Source organism: Panulirus ornatus, chromosome 55, assembly GCF_036320965.1.
Source record: "Panulirus ornatus isolate Po-2019 chromosome 55, ASM3632096v1, whole genome shotgun sequence".
Classification (NCBI taxonomy): Eukaryota; Metazoa; Arthropoda; class Malacostraca; order Decapoda; family Palinuridae; genus Panulirus; species Panulirus ornatus.
The window spans coordinates 28,575,762-28,597,720 of NC_092278.1; the positions used below are offsets into that span (position 1 = coordinate 28,575,762).

A 21,959-nucleotide genomic window follows, 5' to 3' on the forward strand; every position below is an offset into this window, starting at 1 on the left:
CTTAGGGGTTGGTCGATATATATATATATATATATATATATATATATATATATATATATATATATATATATATATATATATATATATATATATATTCTTTTTTTTCATACTATTCGCTATTTCCCGCGTTAGCGAGGTAGTATTAAGAACAGAGGACAGGGCCTTTGAGGGAATATCCTCACCTGGCCCCCTTCTATGTTCTTTCTTTTGGAAAATTGAAAAAAAAAAAAACCAGAGAGGAGGATTACCAGCCATCCGCTCCCTCCCCTTTCAGTCGCCTTCTACGACACGCAGGGAATACGTGGGAAGTATTCTTTCTCCCCTACCCCAAGGGATTATATATATATATATATATATATATATATATATATATATATATATATATATATATATATATATATATATATATATATATCCCTGGGGATAGGGGATTAAGAATACATCCCACGTATTCCCTGCGTGTCGTAGAAGGCGACTAAAAGGGGAGGGAGCGGGGGGCTGGAAATCCTCCCCTCTCTCTTTTTTTTTTTTTTTTTTTTTTTTTTTAATTTTCCCAAAGAAGGAACAGAGGGGGCCAGGTGAGGATATTCCAAAAAAGGCCCAGTCCTCTGTTCTTAACGCTACCTCGCTATCGCGGGAAATGGCGAATAGTATGAAAAAAAAAAAGATATATATATATATATATATATATATATATATATATATATATATATATATATATATATATGTATATATATATATATCATTACTATATTTTGATCTCGATTTCCGCGTCAGCGAGGTAGCGCCGGGAAACAGACAAAAGAAGATCCATCCACTCATATATACAGACATATACATACACGCACCTACATATACACATGTACATACATATACATATATGCACGTACATATTCATACTTACTTGCCTTCATCCATTCCCGGCCCCACCCTCCCCCACAGGAAACAGCATCGCCACTCCCAGTTTCAGTGAGGTAGCACCAGGAAAACATAAAAAGGAAACATTCGTTCACACTCAGTCTCTAACTGTCATGTGTTATGCACCAAAAAACCTCAACTTCCTATCCACACCCAGGCCTCACAGACCTTTCCATGGTTTACCCCAGACGTTTCACCTGCCCTGATTCAGTCCACTGACAGCAAGTCGACCCTGGTATATCACATTGCTCCAATTCGCTCTGTTCTTTGCATATATATATATATATATATATATATATATATATATATATATATATATATATATATATATATATATATATATATATATATATATATATATTAGGTACAGTAGGGTTGAGGGTCAAGTCAATTGGGAGGTGAGTTTGAATGGAGAAAAACTGGAGGAAGTGAAGTGTTTTAGATATCTGGGAGTGGATCTGGCAGCGGATGGAACCATGGAAGCGGAAGTGGATCATAGGGTGGGGGAGGGGGCGAAAATCCTGGGGGCCTTGAAGAATGTGTGGAAGTCGAGAACATTATCTCGGAAAGCAAAAATGGGTATGTTTGAAGGAATAGTGGTTCCAACAATGTTGTATGGTTGCGAGGCGTGGGCTATGGATAGAGTTGTGCGCAGGAGGATGGATGTGCTGGAAATGAGATGTTTGAGGACAATGTGTGGTGTGAGGTGGTTTGATCGAGTGAGTAACGTAAGGGTAAGAGAGATGTGTGGTAATAAAAAGAGCGTGGTTGAGAGAGCAGAAGAGGGTGTTTTGAAGTGGTTTGGGCACATGGAGAGGATGAGTGAGGAGAGATTGACCAAGAAGATATATGTGTCAGAGGTAGAGGGAACGAGGAGAAGCGGGAGACCAAACTGGAGATGGAAGGATGGAGTGAAAAAGATTTTGAGCAATCGGGGCCTGACATACCGGAGGGTGAAAGGTATGCAAGGAATAGAGTGAAATGGAACGATGTGGTATAACGGGGTCGACATGCTGTCAGTGGATTGAACCAGAGCATGTGAAGCGTCTGGGGTAAACCAAGGAGAGTTTTGTGGGGCCTGGATGTGGAAAGGGAGCTGTGGTATCGGTGCATTATACATGACTGCTAGAGACTGAATGTGAACGAATGTGGCCTTTGGTGTCTTTTCCTAGCCCTACCTCACGCACATGTGGGGAGAGGGAGATGTCATTTCATGTGTGGCGGGGTGGCGACGGGAATGAATAAGGGCAGACAGTATGAATTATGTACATGTGTATATATGTATATGTCTGTGTGTGTATATATATGTATACGTTGAGGTGTATAGGTATGTATATGTGCGTGTGTGGACGTGTATGTATCTGCATGTGTATGTGGTTGGGTTGGGCCATTCTTTCGTCTGTTTCCTTGCGCTACCTCGCTAACGCGGGAGACAGTGACAAAATATAATAAATATGAATAAATAACTATATTCCTATGAGTCCACGGGGAAAATGAAACACGTTAAGTTCCCAAGTGCACTTTCGTGTAATAATCACATCATCAGGGGAGACACAAGAGAGAAATATAATAGTCAGTTGATACACATCGAAGAGACGAAATATGCAGGTGTATATGAGTGGATGGGCCATTCTTTGACTGTTTTCTGGCACTACCTTGCTGACATGGGAAATGGCGTGAAGTATAATAATAATAATAATAATAATAATAATAATAATAATAATAATAATAATAATAATGATAATTGGGAGGTAAGTTTGAATGGAGAAAAACTGAAGGAAGTAAAGTGTTTTAGATATCTGGGAGTGGATCTGGCAGCGGATGGAACCATGGAAGCGGAAGTGAATCATAGGGATGGGGAGGGGGCGAAAATCCTGGGAGCCTTGAAGAATGTTTGGAAGTCGAGAACAAAAGCAAAAATGGGTATGTTTGAAGGAATAGTGGTTCCAACAATGTAGTATGGTTGCGAGGTGTGGGCTATGGATAGAGTTGTGCGCAGGAGGGTGGATGTGCTGGAAATGAGATGTTTGAGGACAATATGTGGTGTGAGGTGGTTTGATCGAGTAAGTAATGTAAGGGGTAAGAGAGATGTGTGGAAATAAAAAGAGCATGGTTGAAAGAGCAGAAAAGGGTGTTTTGAAATGGTTTGGGCACATGGAGAGAATGAGTGAGGAAAGATTGACCAAGAGGATATATGTGTTGGAGGTGGAGGGAACGAGGAGAAGTGGGAGACCAAACTGGAGGTGGAAAGATGGAGTGAAAAAGATTTTGAGTGATCGGGGCCTGAACATGCAGGAGGGTGAAAGGCGGGCAAGGAATAGAGTGAATTGGATCGATGTTGTATACCGGGGTCGACGTGCTGTCAGTGGTTTGAATCAGGGCATGTGAAGCGTCTGGGGTAAACCATGGAAAGTTCTATGGGGCCTGGATGTGGAAAGGGAGCTGTGGTTTCGGGCATTATTACATGACAGCTAGAGACTGAGTGTGAACGAATGGGGCCTTTGTTGTCTTTTCCTAGCGCTACCTCGCACACATGAGGGGGGAGGGGGATGTTATTCCATGTGTGGCGAGGTGGTGATGAGAATAGATAAAGGCAGACAGTATGAATTATGTACATGTGTATATATGTATATGTCTGTGTGTGTATATATATGTGTACATTGAGATGTATAGGTATGTATATTTGCGTGTGTGGATATATATATATATATATATATATATATATATATATATATATATATATATATATATATATATATATATATATATATTTTTTTTTTTTTTTTTTTTATACTTTGTCGCTGTCTCCCGCGTTTGCGAGGTAGCGCAAGGAAACAGACGAAAGAAATGGCCCCCCCCCCCCATACACATGTACATACGTCCACACACGCAAATATACATACCTACACAGCTTTCCATGGTTTACCCCAGACGCTTCACATGCCTTGATTCAATCCACTGACAGCACGTCAACCCCTGTATACCACATCGCTCCAATTCACTCTATTCCTTGCCCTCCTTTCACCCTCCTGCATGTTCAGGCCCCGATCACACAAAATCTTTTTCACTCCATCTTTCCACCTCCAATTTGGTCTCCCTCTTCTCCTCGTTCCCTCCACCTCCGACACATATATCCTCTTGGTCAATCTTTCCTCACTCATTCTCTCCATGTGCCCAAACCATTTCAAAACACCCTCTTCTGCTCTCTCAACCACGCTCTTTTTATTTCCACACATCTCTCTTACCCTTACGTTACTTACTCGATCAAACCACCTCACACCACACATTGTCCTCAAACATCTCATTTCCAGCACATCCATCCCCCTGCGCACATCTCTATCCATAGCCCACGCCTCGCAACCATACAACATTGTTGGAACCACTATTCCTTCAAACATACCCATTTTTGCTTTTCGAGATAATGTTCTCGACTTCCACACATTTTTCAAGGCTCCCAAAATTTTCGCCCCCTCCCCCACCCTATGATCCACTTCCGCTTCCATGGTTCCATCCGCTGCCAGATCCACTCCCAGATATCTAAAACACTTCACTTCCTCCAGTTTTTCTCCATTCAAACTCACCTCCCAATTGACTTGACCCTCACCCCTACTGTACCTAATAACCTTGCTCTTATTCACATTTACTCTTAACTTTCTTCTTCCACACACTTTACCAAACTCAGTCACCAGCTTCTGCAGTTTCTCACATGAATCAGCCACCAGCGCTGTATCATCAGCGAACAACAACTGACTCACTTCCCAAGCTCTCTCATCCCCAACAGACTTCATACTTGCCCCTCTTTCCAGGACTCTTGCATTTACCTCCCTAACAACCCCATCCATAAACAAGTTAAACAACCATGGAGACATCACACACCCCTGCCGCAAACCTACATTCACTGAGAACCAATCACTTTCCTCTCTTCCTACACGTACACATGCCTTACATCCTCGATAAAAACTTTTCACTGCTTCTAACAACTTGCCTCCCACACCATATATTCTTAATACCTTCCACAGAGCATCTCTATCAACTCTATCATATGCCTTCTCCAGATCCATAAATGCTACATACAAATCCATTTGCTTTTCTAAGTATTTCTCACATACATTCTTCAAAGCAAACACCTGATCCACACATCCTCTACCACTTCTGAAACCGCACTGCTCTTCCCCAATCTGATGCTCTGTACATGCCTTCACCCTCTCAATCAATACCCTCCCATATAATTTACCAGGAATACTCAACAAACTTATACCTCTGTAATTTGAGCACTCACTCTTATCCCCTTTGCCTTTGTACAATGGCACTATGCACGCATTCCGCCAATCCTCAGGCACCTCACCATGAGTCTTACATACATTAAATAACCTTACCAACCAGTCAACAATACAGTCACCCCCTTTTTTAATAAATTCCACTGCAATACCATCCAAACCTGCTGCCTTGCCGGCTTTCATCTTCCGCAAAGCTTTTACTACCTCTTCTCTGTTTACCAAATCATTTTCCCTAACCCTCTCACTTTGCACACCACCTCGACCAAAACACCCTATATCTGCCACTCTGTCATCAGACACATTCAACAAACCTTCAAAATACTCATTCCATCTCCTTCTCACAACACCGCTACTTGTTATCACCTCCCCATTTACGCCCTTCACTGAAGTTCCCATTTGCTCCCTTGTCTTACGCACCCTATTTAGCTCCTTCCAGAACATCTCTTTATTCTCCCTAAAATTTACTAATAGTCTCTCACCCCAACTCTCATTTGCCCTTTTTTTCACCTCTTGCACCTTTCTCTTGACCTCCTGTCTCTTTCTTTTATACTTCTCCCACTCAATTGCATTTTTTCCCTGCAAAAATCGTCCAAATGCCTCTCTCTTCTCTTTCACTAATACTCTTACTTCTTCATCCCACCACTCACTACCCTTTCTAAACAGCCCACCTCCCACTCTTCTCATGCCACAAGCATCTTTTGCGCAATCCATCACTGATTCCCTAAATACATCCCATTCCTCCCCCACTCCCCTTACTTCCATTGTTCTCACCTTTTTCCATTCTGTACACAGTCTCTCCTGGTACTTCCCCACACAGGTCTCCTTCCCAAGCTCACTCACTCTCACCACCTTCTTCACCCCAACATTCACTCCTCTTTTCTGAAAACCCATACTAATCTTCACCTTAGCCTCCACAAGATAATGATCAGACATCCCTCCAGTTGCACCTCTCAGCACATTAACATCCAAAAGTCTCTCTTTCGCACGCCTGTCAATTAACACGTAATCCAATAACGCTCTCTGGCCATCTCTCCTACTTACATAAGTATACTTATGTATATCTCGCTTTTTAAACCAGGTATTCCCAATCATCAGTCCTTTTTCAGCACATAAATCTACAAGCTCTTCACCATTTCCATTTACAACACTGAACACCCCATGCATACCAATTATTCCCTCAACTGCCACATTACTCACCTTTGCATTCAAATCACCCATCACTATAACCCGGTCTCGTGCATCAAAACCGCTAACACACTCATTCAGCTGCTCCCAAAACACTTGCCTCTCATGATCTTTCTTCTCATGCCCAGGTGCATATGCACCAATAATCACCCACCTCTCTCCATCAACTTTCAATATATATATATTAATACACTGTTGAGGACCAACACATATTTAACATTCCCGAGTTCTCTGTTGTTTTCCCCAGTTTTTCTCACCGGACGTTTTACTTCATCAGATGAATTGTAAATTAAATATCCTACATTCATTTTCACCTTAATTCTTCAAATACATGAGACGTTTCGGGAACACAAACACTGCCCATCTCTCTGATTATACACGATACAACACAATCTGAAGAACAAAACAGGAATGAATTATATCTTGAAGTGTTACAAATGAGAGAGGTGACGTAGATATGTTGATCGGTGGATCGTGTTCCCTTGGAGTGTAGTGTGGTCGGTCGGGGTCAAACTCGGGTCAACGGTTCAGAGGTTTGCCGGAGGTCCCTGCTCCTGGGAAATAACGGTGGAGGTAAAGAATAGGGTCATTTGCGATGCGATAGAGAATAATTGTAGATATCCGTCTTGTCCTGTGCTTTGATGATTCCTTTACATCTTACAGGATCTTGGCATCGTCCACATATTGAGTTAGATAAGATCCCAGTCCATCAAGAAAGTCATTTACATACATCAAGAATAATAGTGGGCCTAAGACCGAACCCTGTGGCACGCCACTTTTAACTTGAGCCTACTTGGATCTCTCTCTCTCTCTCTCTCTCTCTCTCTCTCTCTCTCTCTCTCTCTCTCTCTCTCTCTCTCTCTCTCTCTCTCTCTCTCTCTCTCTCTCTCTCTCTCTCTCTCTCTCTCTCTCTCTCTCTCTCTCTCTCTCTCTCTCTCTCTCTCTCTCTCTCTCTCTCTCTCTCTCTCTCTCTCTCTCTCTCTCTCTCTCTCTCTCTCTCTCTCTCTCTCTCTCTCTCTCTCTCTCTCTCTCTCTCTCTCTCTCTCTCTCTCTCTCTCTCTCTCTCTCTCTCTCTCTCTCTCTCTCTCTCTCTCTCTCTCTCTCTCTCTCTCTCTCTCTCTCTCTCTCTCTCTCTCTCTCTCTCTCTCTCTCTCTCTCTCTCTCTCTCTCTCTCTCTCTCTCTCTCTCTCTCTCTCTCTCTCTCTCTCTCTCTCTCTCTCTCTCTCTCTCTCTCTCTCTCTCTCTCTCTCTCTCTCTCTCTCTCTCTCTCTCTCTCTCTCTCTCTCTCTCTCTCTCTCTCTCTCTCTCTCTCTCTCTCTCTCTCTCTCTCTCTCTCTCTCTCTCTCTCTCTCTCTCTCTCTCTCTCTCTCTCTCTCTCTCTCTCTCTCTCTCTCTCTCTCTCTCTCTCTCTCTCTCTCTCTCTCTCTCTCTCTCTCTCTCTCTCTCTCTCTCTCTCTCTCTCTCTCTCTCTCTCTCTCTCTCTCTCTCTCTCTCTCTCTCTCTCTCTCTCTCTCTCTCTCTCTCTCTCTCTCTCTCTCTCTCTCTCTCTCTCTCTCTCTCTCTCTCTCTCTCTCTCTCTCTCTCTCTCTCTCTCTCTCTCTCTCTCTCTCTCTCTCTCTCTCTCTCAAAAAGGTAGTTTTCTAATCCACTGGATCACACCTTTTGTTCCAGCCTGTAGATCTAGCATTTTCATCAACCACCGTTGAGGAAGTGTCAAAAGCTTTCTGGCAGCCCAAGAACACATAGTCTACTCTTCCCTCTCTTTGATCCAAGATGGAGCTAACCCTGTCATGAAAGTCTAAAAGACTAGTTACGTATAACCTCCTCTCCCTGGGATCTTGTTGTCTCCCACTTTGACATTTTTGTCTTTGCCTATGTTCATTCATTGCTTTTTGAGTACAATGATTTACGAACTACACTATTAGTGAGACCGGCCTGTCGTTCAGTGCTGTTCTCCGATCCCCCTTTTTAATCAAGAGCACAACAGATGTCCTCCGCCACGTCTTTGGACCAGCACCTTCCATTATTGACTCAATATACAATTTTTCTAGTGGTCTAGCAAGTGCTTTCCACACATTCTTCAAGCACGTATGGAGAGACAGCCTCAGGACCAAGGGTTTTAGATGGGTCAGGTTGTTTTAATGGCCTGATTATGGCATTTCTGGCAGTCATTATAAGTTACGAGACTTCATCCCCTTCCCACCTTGGTAATGCTAGTGCTTTACTGTCCTCCAGAGTGAACACACTTTTGAAATATAATAATTCAACTCATATATTTCCTCTTCAAGAATCCTTCTCTCCGATTCCCTTAGCCTGATTAGCCTCTCTTTCAGTGATAGAATGCTCTTGATGAACCTACGTTAAAGTTCTGGATTGTCTTCAACTGTTTCCACAATTTTTTTTTACATCAAAGTATCTTTCCCCCCCCCCCCCCCGCTCCCGCCCTTACTTTGCAGGACTCATCCCTTGCTCTCCTGGATCTTTCGCACGCTGGCTGGCTGCACTGTCTTTTAATCTCCTCCATAATACATCCCTGAGCTTTCTCGCTGTATGACATCTCTCGTTGAACTCTATCTCTCCCTCTCCAGTTTGATCCTCCTCTGTTAGTCACCAATGGTATCTCTATTCATCACCCCTTCGTTGTAGACTTCACAGGACCTACAGTTCTGCAACGTTGGTCTGTATACTTATAAACCTTCCTCTTCCAGTCAATGTTCTCATACAACTCGATCTCTTCCACGTAGCTGGCATGACGGTACATCCTTTGGTTCCTGTGTCTACTTTTGATCCCCGTCTTGCATCCTCCACCGCCACATATTCTAGAACAAGCACGACGTGACCACTGGCTCCAGTAGAGCATCACACTTGATATTATGTTATGCTTCCATGTTCCAGCTTGTAATGACAAGGCCAAGTAGGAATGGTGTATCAATCCCCCCTTCGTGTATGGTCTGTGAAGTGTGTATAGGGAAGAGTGTCAGCTGCGTCAGTGTGTATTAAGGGTAGACTGCCAGCTGGGTCAGTGTGAGTGTGCAGGGCAGAGTGTCAGCTGCATCACTATGTTTGTAGGAGAGATTGCTGGCTTCATCCTTCTGTATTTAGGGTAGAGTGTCAGCTGCAGCAGCTTGTGGGTAGGGGCTGAGACAGTTGGACTACAGGGAGGCTTCGTCAGCTTAAGTGTAGGCCAGGTACATCAGGCTGTGTATAGGGCAGAGGATCAGCTGCGTCAGTTCACATGTAGGGCAGAGTCAGTTGCATCAGCTCGCACGTCGCTGCCGTCGCCTGGATCTCCTGACACCTCCGCTCTGTAATGATGACATATGATGTATTGAGACCCCGGGCTGGGGTGGGGTGTGGCCCCTCACATACTGTTATAGGATTTCCAGTGCTGGGGTGAACACCCTGCCCGGCCTCACCCCACACACACGGTGCTGCAACCCCCCCACCCCTACACCTATCGACCCCCCTCACGCCCCCCCCTCCCAATAACCCTCTACGCCCCTAACGACCCCCCTCCCCCCCCCCCACGCCTCAAGGTAATTCCTTCACCTCCCGAGGTGTCACGTCCCAAGACATCTTCACGTCCCCGACGGCTTTGATGTGACCCATAAAATGGGTGGCGGACGTGACACAACAGCTACTGACGGAGCGGCCTGTGCTCCGGGCGGAGGAGGAGGAGGTGCTGCGATACTGGTGGTGCTGCTGATAATGAGAAGTGTGTGTGTGTGTGTGTGTGTGTGTGTGTGTGTGTGTGTGTGTGTGTGTGTGTGTCATGGGGAGAGAATTTTACATACGTATTGCCCAGGTACATACCTTGTACATATGTATCATATCTTTATTCCTATGTCTGTTTGCACACACACACACACACACACACACACACACACACACACACACACACACACCTAGCCTAAGCCATACATCGACGATCCTAAGGGGAGGACGAACACATGGGTTTGGTATAGGTCGACTGAACCCATGTTGGTCTGACCCTGGGCTGTACCGTGCTGACTCGTGGTCAGTAAGGAAAACCGCAATACCACGGAGGCCCTAATGTGTGTGTGTGTGTGTGTGTGTGTGTGTGTGTGTGTGTGTGTGTGTGTGTGTGTGTGTGTGTGTGTTTTCACGTCTCCTGTGAGCAGACCTGAGGAAATGTTAGCTTCAGCATTCACACTACACAAGGGAGACGTGTTTCATTCTATATATAATGTGTAGCCTGTGTGTGGCATCTGTGTGTGACTTCTTTATACTGTATACTACACTGCCCACTGTGTATAGATAGGGTGGTGCTACACTGTAGTCATGAAAGGTATCCAGTTCTCACTAAACACATCCAGTTTTAACCTGAACGTCTTGAGTAGTACAACCTGCATGCAGTACCTCCACACACGATGTTCCAGTGGTTGGCTCAGAATGACGACTACGTCATCTCCTCGTAATGACGTTAATGACAAACGACCTGGGTCCTCCTGGTAGCTGAACCTTCCCCCCCCCCACTCCTTCCCCCCACAGATGAGGGCGACCACGCCCTGCCAACGGGTGAGGAACCTGTTTATTAGAGACGTAACATCTCGTCTGTTGTGAGGTGTGTTTTGAGGCCATGATGGAAGGTGTTGGCGACGATGATGCGAATGCTGGCTAGAGTGGTGGTGATGATGATGGGGGGGGTGGGGCTGATGATGTGGTGGTGATGATGATGGGGGGGTGGGGCTGATGATGTGGTGGTGATGATGATGGGGGTGGGGCTGATGATGTGGTGGTGATGATGATGGGGGGGTGGGGCTGATGATGTGGTGGTGATGATGATGGGGGTGGGGCTGATGATGTGGTGGTGATGATGATGGGGGGTTGTGCTGAGGATTTGGTGGTGATGATGATGGTGGGGTGGGGCTGATGATGTGGTGGTGATGATGATGGGGGGGTGGGGCTGAGGATTTGGTGGTGATGATGATGGGGGGTGGGGCTGAGGATTTGGTGGTGATGATGATGGTGGGGTGGGGCTGATGATGTGGTGGTGATGATGATGGGGGGTGGGGCTGATGATGTGGTGGTGATGATGATGGGCGGTGGGGCTGAGGATTTGGTGGTGATGATGATGGGGGGGTGGGGCTATAGATGTGGTGGTGATGATGATGGGGGGGTTGGGGCTGATGATGTGGTGGTGATGATGATGGGGGGTGGGGCTGATGATGTGGTGGTGATGATGATGGGGGTGGGGCTGAGGATTTGGTGGTGATGATGATGGGGGGGTGGGGCTGATGATGGGGGGTTGGGGCTGAGGATGTGGTGGTGATGATGATGGGGGGTGGGGCTGATGATGTGGTGGTGATGATGATGGGGGTTGGGGCTGAGGATTTGGTGGTGATGATGATGGGGGGTGGGGCTGATGATGTGGTGGTGATGATGATGGGGGTGGGGCAGATGATGTGGTGGTGATGATGATGGGGGTTGGGGCTGATGATGTGGTGGTGATGATGATGGGGGTGGGGCTGAGGATTTGGTGGTGATGATGATGGGGGGGTGGGGCTGATGATGTGGTGGTGATGATGATGGGGGGTTGGGGCTGAGGATGTGGTGGTGATGATGATGGGGGGTGGGGCTGATGATGTGGTGGTGATGATGATGGGGGTTGGGGCTGATGATGTGGTGGTGATGATGATGGGGGTGGGGCTGATGATGTGGTGGTGATGATGATGGGGGGGTGGGGCTGATGATGTGGTGGTGATGATGATGGGGGGTGGGGCTGAGGATTTGGTGGTGATGATGATGGGGGGTGGGGCTGATGATGTGGTGGTGATGATGATGGGGGTTTGGGGCTGATGATGTGGTGGTGATGATGATGGGGGTGGGGCTGATGATGTGGTGGTGATGATGATGGGCGGTGGGGCTGATGATGTGGTGGTGATGATGATGGGGGGTGGGGCTGATGATGTGGTGGTGATGATGATGGGGGGTGGGGCTGAGGATTTGGTGGTGATGATGATGGTGGGGTGGGGCTGATGATGTGGTGATGATGATGATGATGGGGGGTGGGGCTGATGATGTGGTGGTGATGATGATGGGGGGTGGGGCTGAGGATTTGGTGGTGATGATGATGGGGGGGTGGGGCTGATGATGTGGTGGTGATGATGATGGGGGGTTGGGGCTGAGGATTTGGTGGTGATGATGATGGGGGGTGGGGCTGATGATGTGGTGGTGATGATGATGGGGGGTTGGGGCTGATGATGTGGTGGTGATGATGATGGGGGTGGGGCTGATGATGTGGTGGTGATGATGATGGGGGGTGGGGCTGAGGATTTGGTGGTGATGATGATGGGGGTTGGGGCTGATGATGTGGTGGTGATGATGATGGGGGGTTGGGGCTGAGGATTTGGTGGTGATGATGATGGGGGGTGGGGCTGATGATGTGGTGGTGATGATGATGGGGGGTGGGGCTGATGATGTGGTGGTGATGATGATGGGGGGTGGGGCTGATGATGTGGTGGTGATGATGATGGGGGTGGGGCTGATGATGTGGTGGTGATGATGATGGGGGTTGGGGCTGATGATGTGGTGGTGATGATGATGGGGGGTGGGGCTGATGATGTGGTGGTGATGATGATGGGGGGGTGGGGCTGATGATGTGGTGGTGATGATGATGGGGGGTGGGGCTGATGATGTGGTGGTGATGATGATGGGGGTGGGGCTGATGATGTGGTGGTGATGATGATGGGGGGTGGGGCTGATGATGTGGTGGTGATGATGATGGGGGTGGGGCTGATGATGTGGTGGTGATGATGATGGGGGGTGGGGCTGATGATGTGGTGGTGATGATGATGGGGGGTGGGGCTGATGATGTGGTGGTGATGATGATGGGGGGTGGGGCTGATGATGTGGTGGTGATGATGATGGGGTGGGGCTGATGATGTGGTGGTGATGATGATGGGGGGTGGGGCTGATGATGTGGTGGTGATGATGATGGGGGTGGGGCTGATGATGTGGTGGTGATGATGATGGGGGTGGGGCTGATGATGTGGTGGTGATGATGATGGGGGGGTGGGGCTGATGATGTGGTGGTGATGATGATGGGGTGGGGGCTGATGATGTGGTGGTGATGATGATGGGTGGGTGGGGCTGATGATGTGGTGGTGATGATGATGGGGATGGGGCTGATGATGTGGTGGTGATGATGATGGGGTGGGGCTGATGATGTGGTGGTGATGATGATGGGGGTGGGGCTGATGATGTGGTGGTGATGATGATGGGGGGTGGGGCTGATGATGTGGTGGTGATGATGATGGGGGTGGTGGCTGATGATGTGGTGGTGATGATGATGGGGGGGTGGGGCTGATGATGTGGTGGTGATGATGATGGGGGGTGGGGCTGATGATGTGGTGGTGATGATGATGGGGGTGGGGCTGATGATGTGGTGGTGATGATGATGGGGGGTGGGGCTGATGATGTGGTGGTGATGATGATGGGGGTGGGGCTGATGATGTGGTGGTGATGATGATGGGGGGTGGGGCTGATGATGTGGTGGTGATGATGATGGGGGGTGGGCTGATGATGTGGTGGTGATGATGATGGGGGTGAGATGTGTGTGGCTGATGGTGGTGGGTGTGAGTGATGAGATGGGGTGGGGCTGATGATGTGGTGTGATGATGATGGGGGTGGGGCTGATGATGTGGTGGTGATGATGATGGGGGTGGGCTGATGATGTGGTGTGATGAGATGGGGGTGGGCTGATGATGTGGTGGTGATGATGATGGGGGTGGGGCTGATGATGTGTGGTGGTGATGATGATGGGGGTGGGGCTGATGATGTGTGGTGATGATGATGTGGGTGGGCTGATGATGTGGGGTGATGATGTGATGTGGGTGGTGGTGATGATGATGGTGGGTGATGATGAGTGGGGGGTGGGGCTGATGATTGGTGGTGATGATGATGGGTGGGTAGTGTGGGCTGATGAGTGGTGGTGATGATGATGGGTGTGTGGGCTGATGATGTGGTGTGATGATGATGGGGTGGGGCTGATGATGTGGTGGTGATGATGATGGGGGTGGGGCTGATGATGTGGTGGTGATGATGATGGGGGTGGGGCTGATGATGATGGGGTGGGGCTGATGATGCTGTGGTGATGATGATGGAGTGGGGCTGATGATGTGGTGGTGATGATGATAGAGTGGGGCTGATGGTATGGTGGTGATGATGATGGGGGGCTGATGATGTGGTGCTGATGATGATGGGGGGTCTGATGATGTGGTGGTGATGATGATGGGGTGGGGCTGATGATGTGGTGGTGATGATGATGGGGTGTGGGCTGATGATGTGGTGGTGATGATGATGGGGGTGGGGCTGATGATGTGGTGGTGATGATGAAGTGATGATGATGGGGTGATGATGTGGTGGTGATGATGAAGTGATGATGATAGGGTGATGATGTGGTGGTGATGATGAAGTGATGATGATAGGGTGATGATGTGGTGGTGATGATGAAGTGGTGATGATGGGGTGATGATGATGGGGGGGTGGTGATGATGAAGTGGTGATGATGATGGGGTTGTGTTGACGATGAGGTGATGGTGGAGGGTGGTGTTGATGATGATGAGGTGATGGTGGAGGGTGGTGTTGATGATGATGAGGTGATGGTGGAGTGTGGTGTTGATGATGATGAGGTGATGGTGGAGGGTGGTGTTGATGATGATGAGGTGATGGTGGAGTGTGGTGTTGATGATGATGAGGTGATGGTGGAGGGTGGTGTTGATGATGATGAGGTGATGGTGGAGTGTGGTGTTGATGATGATGAGGTGATGGTGGAGTGTGGTGGTGTTGATGATGATGAGGTGATGGTGGAGTGTGGTGTTGATGATGATGAGGTGATGGTGGAGGGTGGTGTTGATGATGATGAGGTGATGGTGGAGTGTGGTGTTGATGATGATGAGGTGATGGTGGAGTGTGGTGTTGATGATGATGAGGTGATGGTGGAGTGTGGTGTTGATGATGATGAGGTGATGATGGAGTGTGGTGTTGATGATGATGAGGTGATGGTGGAGTGTGGTGTTGATGATGATGAGGTGATGATGATAGGGTTGTGTTGATGATGAGGTGATGATGATGGAGGGTGGTGTTGATGATGATGAGGTGATGATGATGGAGGGTGGTGTTGATGATGATGAGGTGATGATGATGGAGGGTGGTGTTGATGATGATGAGGTGATGATTATAAGGTTGTGTTGATGATGATGAGGTGATGATGATGGAGGGTGGTGTTGATGATGATGAGGTGATGATTATAGGGTTGTGTTGATGATGAGGTGATGATGATGGAAGGTGGTATTCGTAGTGAGGACGAGGTGATGGTGAGGGATTAGTCTGTATGGTGAGATGGTGATGTTGAAATTGTGATACAAAGACATACAAGGCAAGGCAGACAGCAACAGACGTTCTTTCGAGGCTGTATGTGACAGTGGAATGGACCAGGAATATATGAGATGTGTGTCGCAAGAGTAGGGAAGCAAACAGATGATTTGAGTTTCTGTCTGTCTGCCATCTCATAGCCTTCCTCTCTGCTTCCAGCCATATCAAATGGTAATTCTGATTGGCGCCCCATCCTTATTTTGAGATATATTCTCATCCTTCTGATTTCTTTAAACAATGAAATAAAGAGTGTGAATAGTGTAAGAAAACAAGAGACCACATGGGAAAGGCAGTGGGGAGAAGAGATGGGGAAGTGGTGGCAGGTAAAGAAGAGATGAAAAGAGGACTGTGGAGCTGATGCCGGTGACAGCCAGCCAGCTGGAGGGTGTGTCCGGTAAGGTAACTACTGTCTTCCTGCCTTTCACTATTGGTTCTCTGTACTTAAATACGGTGACCAGATCTGTAAATATTATTATGTTTACAGGTAGCTCACGAGGCGGAAATAACGTCAGTCGTAGTCAGTTGTGGGCTTAGAACGAAGTGTTAGTAAAGTCTGTTCTTAGAAGTATCTATGATGCTGCTTTCAATTATTCTAATTCGTAAATTATTTCATGTGTTAACAATCCTGTAGAAGAAAAAAAGTACCTCGCCTCAATCGAGGTAAAACGATCGCCCAATTTCAGTCCATTACTGTGAGTGAAATCAGGCGAATCAACACTCCTATAAGCAGCGTAAATCGAGATTATCAGAGCCTGAACACCCGTATCATATCACCTCTCAACCTCCTCGTTTCTAAGTTGGACAAGTTCCAGTCGTCTTGTTCGATCTTGTGGGATTTGTGTCTCACTCCGGGAAGCATCTTGGTTGCTCGTCCCTGAATTCTCAATTCTGTCTCTACCACTGAATTGTAAAGAGTGAAGATCATTTTCTCCGCTCTGAATTCGAATTCCTTACCTATGGATACTAGAATTGTGTTCACCCATTATTCACTAACTCAGTATACCGCTTACTTTGCGTGATGTCAACCGAGATTAAATATCAGATTCAAGTCTTTTTTTCTTTCATTGACCATTTGTAGCTCAATAGAATTCATACTGTAGCTTGCCCTCTCGTTTTTGCTGCACTTATTGATAATGAAATTAATTCGTGTTTGTCAGCTCGCAGTCGTACAAGTTCAGTTTCTGTTGTATCTTTATCTTCCAGCTTAGTAGTGTCTGCAAATTTTGATATCTCAAAACGGTGCCATTTGTAATTAAGTCATAAACAGATTCGCATGAGAAAGAGAACCTGTCCCAAGACTGGTCCTTGCGTCACACCACTTATAATGTCTTAACCATTCTACGGCTTGACCATCAATTTGTATACTCTCTGGTAACGGCCAGTAGGTCACTTTTCTAAACAACGAACTAATTTCGCCATTTATCTTTTGATGAGAGGCTTTAACGGATGCCTAATGAAAATCTAGATGGATGACATCATCTGTTTCACTATCATCACACATGCAGATCATGACGGAAATCAAGCAGATTTGTCGGGTATGAACGGTCACGTCGTAAGCCATACTGAGTCGTTAATCAAGTGGCGATCCTCATGGTGATTCAGTCTTGTCTCCAGCGATGGTTTCCATAAGTTGACCAACTAGGATGTCCAATTAATGGGTCGATAATTTTCAAACATGGATTTATTTTCTTATATAATGTTGGTATTACAATGGCCAAACATCCAGTTCTCTGGGATTTTTCCTGTAGCAAATGACTTGTTGAAAAGAAAAGTCAAGGGCTGAACGATCTCATTTTAACTATATTCACTGTTCTTGAACAAAACCTGTCAGACATGTGCATTTGTATCTTTCTCTCCATCTTTGAACATGTTTGTCAGTATACAGGAATATGTTATCCCTTAATAATGGGACTAGATCTTGAATGTGAGCAGTCTTCAGTAATAAACACAGTTGAAAACATTTCATATAAAATCTTTGCCATAGTTTCATTTTCTTAGATTAAATCGCAGTTTTTCTGTATTCACTGGACCAATTGATTGGTAACAACGCTCTTGCTTTTACCATAGATATTAAATTCTTGTGGATTTCTTTTGCTATTTTTAGAAATACTGACGATGACTTCATTTCTTTTTCTTTTACTTTCCACAAATTTACGTAACTTCATAAGTTTTGGTTATACTTATGTGCCGTTTTCTTAGACAGCAGAAAGTTGTATATATCACTGTATCGCCAATTTGGTTTAGGCCTGGAGAATGACTGTCTGCAACGCATATATATACATATATGTATATATACAGAGTACAGAATGGAAAAAGGTGAGAACAATGGAAGTAAGGGGAGTGGGGGAGGAATGGGATGTATTTAGGGAAGTAGTGATGGATTGCACAAAAGATGCTTGTGGCATGAGAAGAGTGGGAGGTGGGTTGATTAGAAAGGGTAGTGAGTGGTGGGATGAAGAAGTAAGATTATTAGTGAAAGAGAAGAGAGAGGCATTTTGACGATTTTTGCAGGGAAAAAATGCAATTGAGTGGGAGATGTATAAAAGAAAGAGACAGGAGGTCAAGAGAAAGGTGCAAGAGGTGAAAAAGAGGGCAAATGAGAGTTGGGGTGAGAGAGTATCATTAAATTTTAGGGAGAATAAAAAGATGTTCTGGAAGGAGGTAAATAAAGTGCGTAAGACAAGGGAGCAAATGGGAACTTCAGTGAAGGGCGCAAATGGGGAGGTGATAACAAGTAGTGGTGATGTGAGAAGGAGATGGAGTGAGTATTTTGAAGGTTTGTTGAATGTGTTTGATGATAGAGTGGCAGATATAGGGTGTTTTGGTCGAGGTGGTGTACAAAGTGAGAGGGTTAGGGAAAATGATTTGGTAAACAGAGAAGAAGTAGTAAAAGCTTTGCGGAAGATGAAAGCCGGCAAGGCAGCAGGTTTGGATGGTATTGCAGTGGAATTTATTAAAAAAGGGGGTGACTGTATTATTGATTGGTTGGTAAGGTTATTTAATGTATGTATGACTCATGGTGAGGTGCCTGAGGATTGGCGGAATGCGTGCATAGTGCCATTGTACAAAGGCAAAGGGGATAAGAGTGAGTGCTCAAATTACAGAGGTATAAGTTTGTTGAGTATTCCTGGTAAATTATATGGGAGGGTATTGATTGAGAGGGTGAAGGCATGTACAGAGCATCAGATTGGGGAAGAGCAGTGTGGTTTCAGAAGTGGTAGAAGATGTGTGGATCAGGTGTTTGCTTTGAAGAATGTATGTGAGAAATACTTAGAAAAGCAAATGGATTTGTATGTAGCATTTATGGATCTGGAGAAGGCATATGATAGAGTTGATAGAGATGCTCTGTGGAAGGTATTAAGAATATATGGTGTGGGAGGCAAGTTGTTAGAAGCAGTGAAAAGTTTTTATCGAGGATGTAAGGCATGTGTACGTGTAGGAAGAGAGGAAAGTGATTGGTTCTCAGTGAATGTAGGTTTGCGGCAGGGGTGTGTGATGTCTCCATGGTTGTTTAATTTGTTTATGGATGGGGTTGTTAGGGGGGTGAATGCAAGAGTTTTGGAGAGAGGGGCAAGTATGAAGTCTGTAGGGGATGAGAGAGCTTGGGAAGTGAGTCAGTTGTTGTTCGCTGATGATACAGCGCTGGTGGCTGATTCATGTGAGAAACTGCAGAAGCTGGTGACTGAGTTTGGTAAAGTGTGTGAAAGAAGAAAGTTCAGAGTAAATGTGAATAAGAGCAAGGTTATTAGGTACAGTAGGGTTGAGGGTCAAGTCAATTGGGAGGTAAGTTTGAATGGAGAAAAACTGGAGGAAGTAAAGTGTTTTAGATATCTGGGAGTGGATCTGGCAGCGGATGGAACCATGGAAGCGGAAGTGGATCATAGGGTGAGGGAGGGGGCGAAAATCCTGGGAGCCTTGAAGAATGTTTGGAAGTCGAGAACATTATCTCGGAAAGCAAAAATGGGTATGTTTGAAGGAATAGTGGTTCCAACAATGTTGTATGGTTGCGAGGCGTGGGCTATGGATAGAGTTGTGCGCAGGAGGATGGATGTGCTGGAAATGAGATGTTTGAGGACAATGTGTGGTGTGAGGTGGTTTGATTGAGTAAGTAACGTAAGGGTAAGAGAGATGTGTGGAAATGAAAAGAGCGTGGTTGAGAGAGCAGAAGAGGGTGTTTTGAAATGGTTTGGGCACATGGAGAGAATGAGTGAGGAAAGATTGACCAAGATGATATATGTGTCGGAGGTGGAGGGAACGAGGAGAAGTGGGAGGCCAAATTGGAGGTGGAAAGATGGAGTGAAAAAGATTTTGTGTGATCGGGGCCTGAACATGCAGGAGGGTGAAAGGAGGGCAAGGAATAGAGTGAATTGGATCGATGTGGTATACCGGTGTTGACGTGCTGTCAGTGGATTGAATTCAGGTCATGTGAAGCGTCTGGGGTAAACCATGGAAAGCTGTGTAGGTATGTTTATTTGCGTGTGTAATCTGATCATACTGTCGTTTTCTTTCACACCCACTGGCCCGGATTCCATACCCAGCGTGGGCAGATGGTGCACAGTTCGCCCAACTGTTCATCCTACCTCTGCTTAACTAAATAAAGGGTGTCAACTTTGATTGGGCTAAAGCACAACAGTTTTGACAGGCTATATATATATATATATATATATATATATATATATATATATATATATATATATATATATATATATATTATCTATTTGTATTTATTTTGCTTTGTCGCTGTCTCCCGCGTTAGCGAGGTAGCGCAAGGAAACAGACGAAAGAATGGCCCAACCCAACCACATACACATGTATATACATAAATGCCCACACACGCACATACACATACCTATACATTTCAACGTATACATACATATACATACACAGACATATACATATATACACATTTACCTATTCATACATGCTGCCTTCATCCATTTCGTCGCCACCCCGCCACACATGAAATGACTACCCCCTCCCCCCGCATGTGCGCGAGGTAGCGTTAGGAAAAGACAGCAAAGGCCACATTCGTTCACACCCAGTGTCTAGCTGTCATGTATAATGCACCGAAACCACAGTTCCCTTTCCACATCCAGGTCCCACAAAACTTTCCATGGTTTACCCCAGACGCTTCACATGCTCTTGGTTCAATCCATTGATTGCACCTTGACCACGGTATACCACATTGTTCTAATTCACTCTATTCCTTGCACGCCTATATATATATATATATATATATATATATATATATATATATATATATATATATATATATATATATATATATATATATATATATATATTCGCCATTTCCCGCATTAGTGAAGTAGCGTCAAGAACAGAGGGCAGAGCCTTAGAGGGAAAATTCTCACTTGGCCCCCTTCTCTGTTCATTCTTTGGGAAAAGGAAAACAGTAGGGGAGGATTTTCAGCCCCCCCCGCTCCCACTTCTTTTAGCCGCCTTCTACGACACGCACGGAATACGTGGGAAGTATTCTTTCTTCCCTATCCCCAGGGATATGTATATATATATATATATATATACATACATATATATATATGCTTGTCATTCTTCATGTACACTTGGCCAATGATTTAGGACAGAAGCCCTGGATGGACAACAACCTGAAGATTTATGCCTGTCGTAAAGCCAGATCAGGGTTGTAGTGCGGGGCATACTAAGGCTGGCCCAGACCTGGTGTGACCCAGCCAGGCTACTAGTGTCATGAGCAGAGCCCACCCGCCTCACCCTCCCGGGGTATAAGGTGAGCACTGTGTGTGTGCGGACGACTGCAGCCTGTGTGATCCTATTAACCTACATGGCAAAAGTTGGGTCGTTCTTTATTTTTTATTTTTTCTTAAATATGTTCAAAGACTTCAGTCGTGGACGAGAAGCCCTGGTCAAGGATCGCCAGCGCTTAAATGACATCAAGGAATTGTGAGGAAGAAGAAAGGAAAAATGTTGAAAGCAAAGTTGGACGATAAGATCAAGGGTGTAGTGCAATATATATATATATATATATATATATATATATATATATATATATATATATATATATATATATATATATATATATATATATATATATATATATATATACCATGATGAGTGTTTGGTGTGTGTGAGGATAAATCCTGGGCCAAACCCAGTGGTTCATTTATAATGAGAGAGTTATTAAGACCA

General features: G+C 45.6%; 1 protein-coding gene across 2 annotated transcripts in view; it reads left to right on the forward strand.

Annotated features, from left to right (window-relative positions):
• Positions 1 to 21,959, forward strand: part of LOC139765627 (uncharacterized) — a 463,254-nt gene that overhangs the window by 217,592 nt on the left and 223,703 nt on the right. The window lies entirely within an intron of this gene.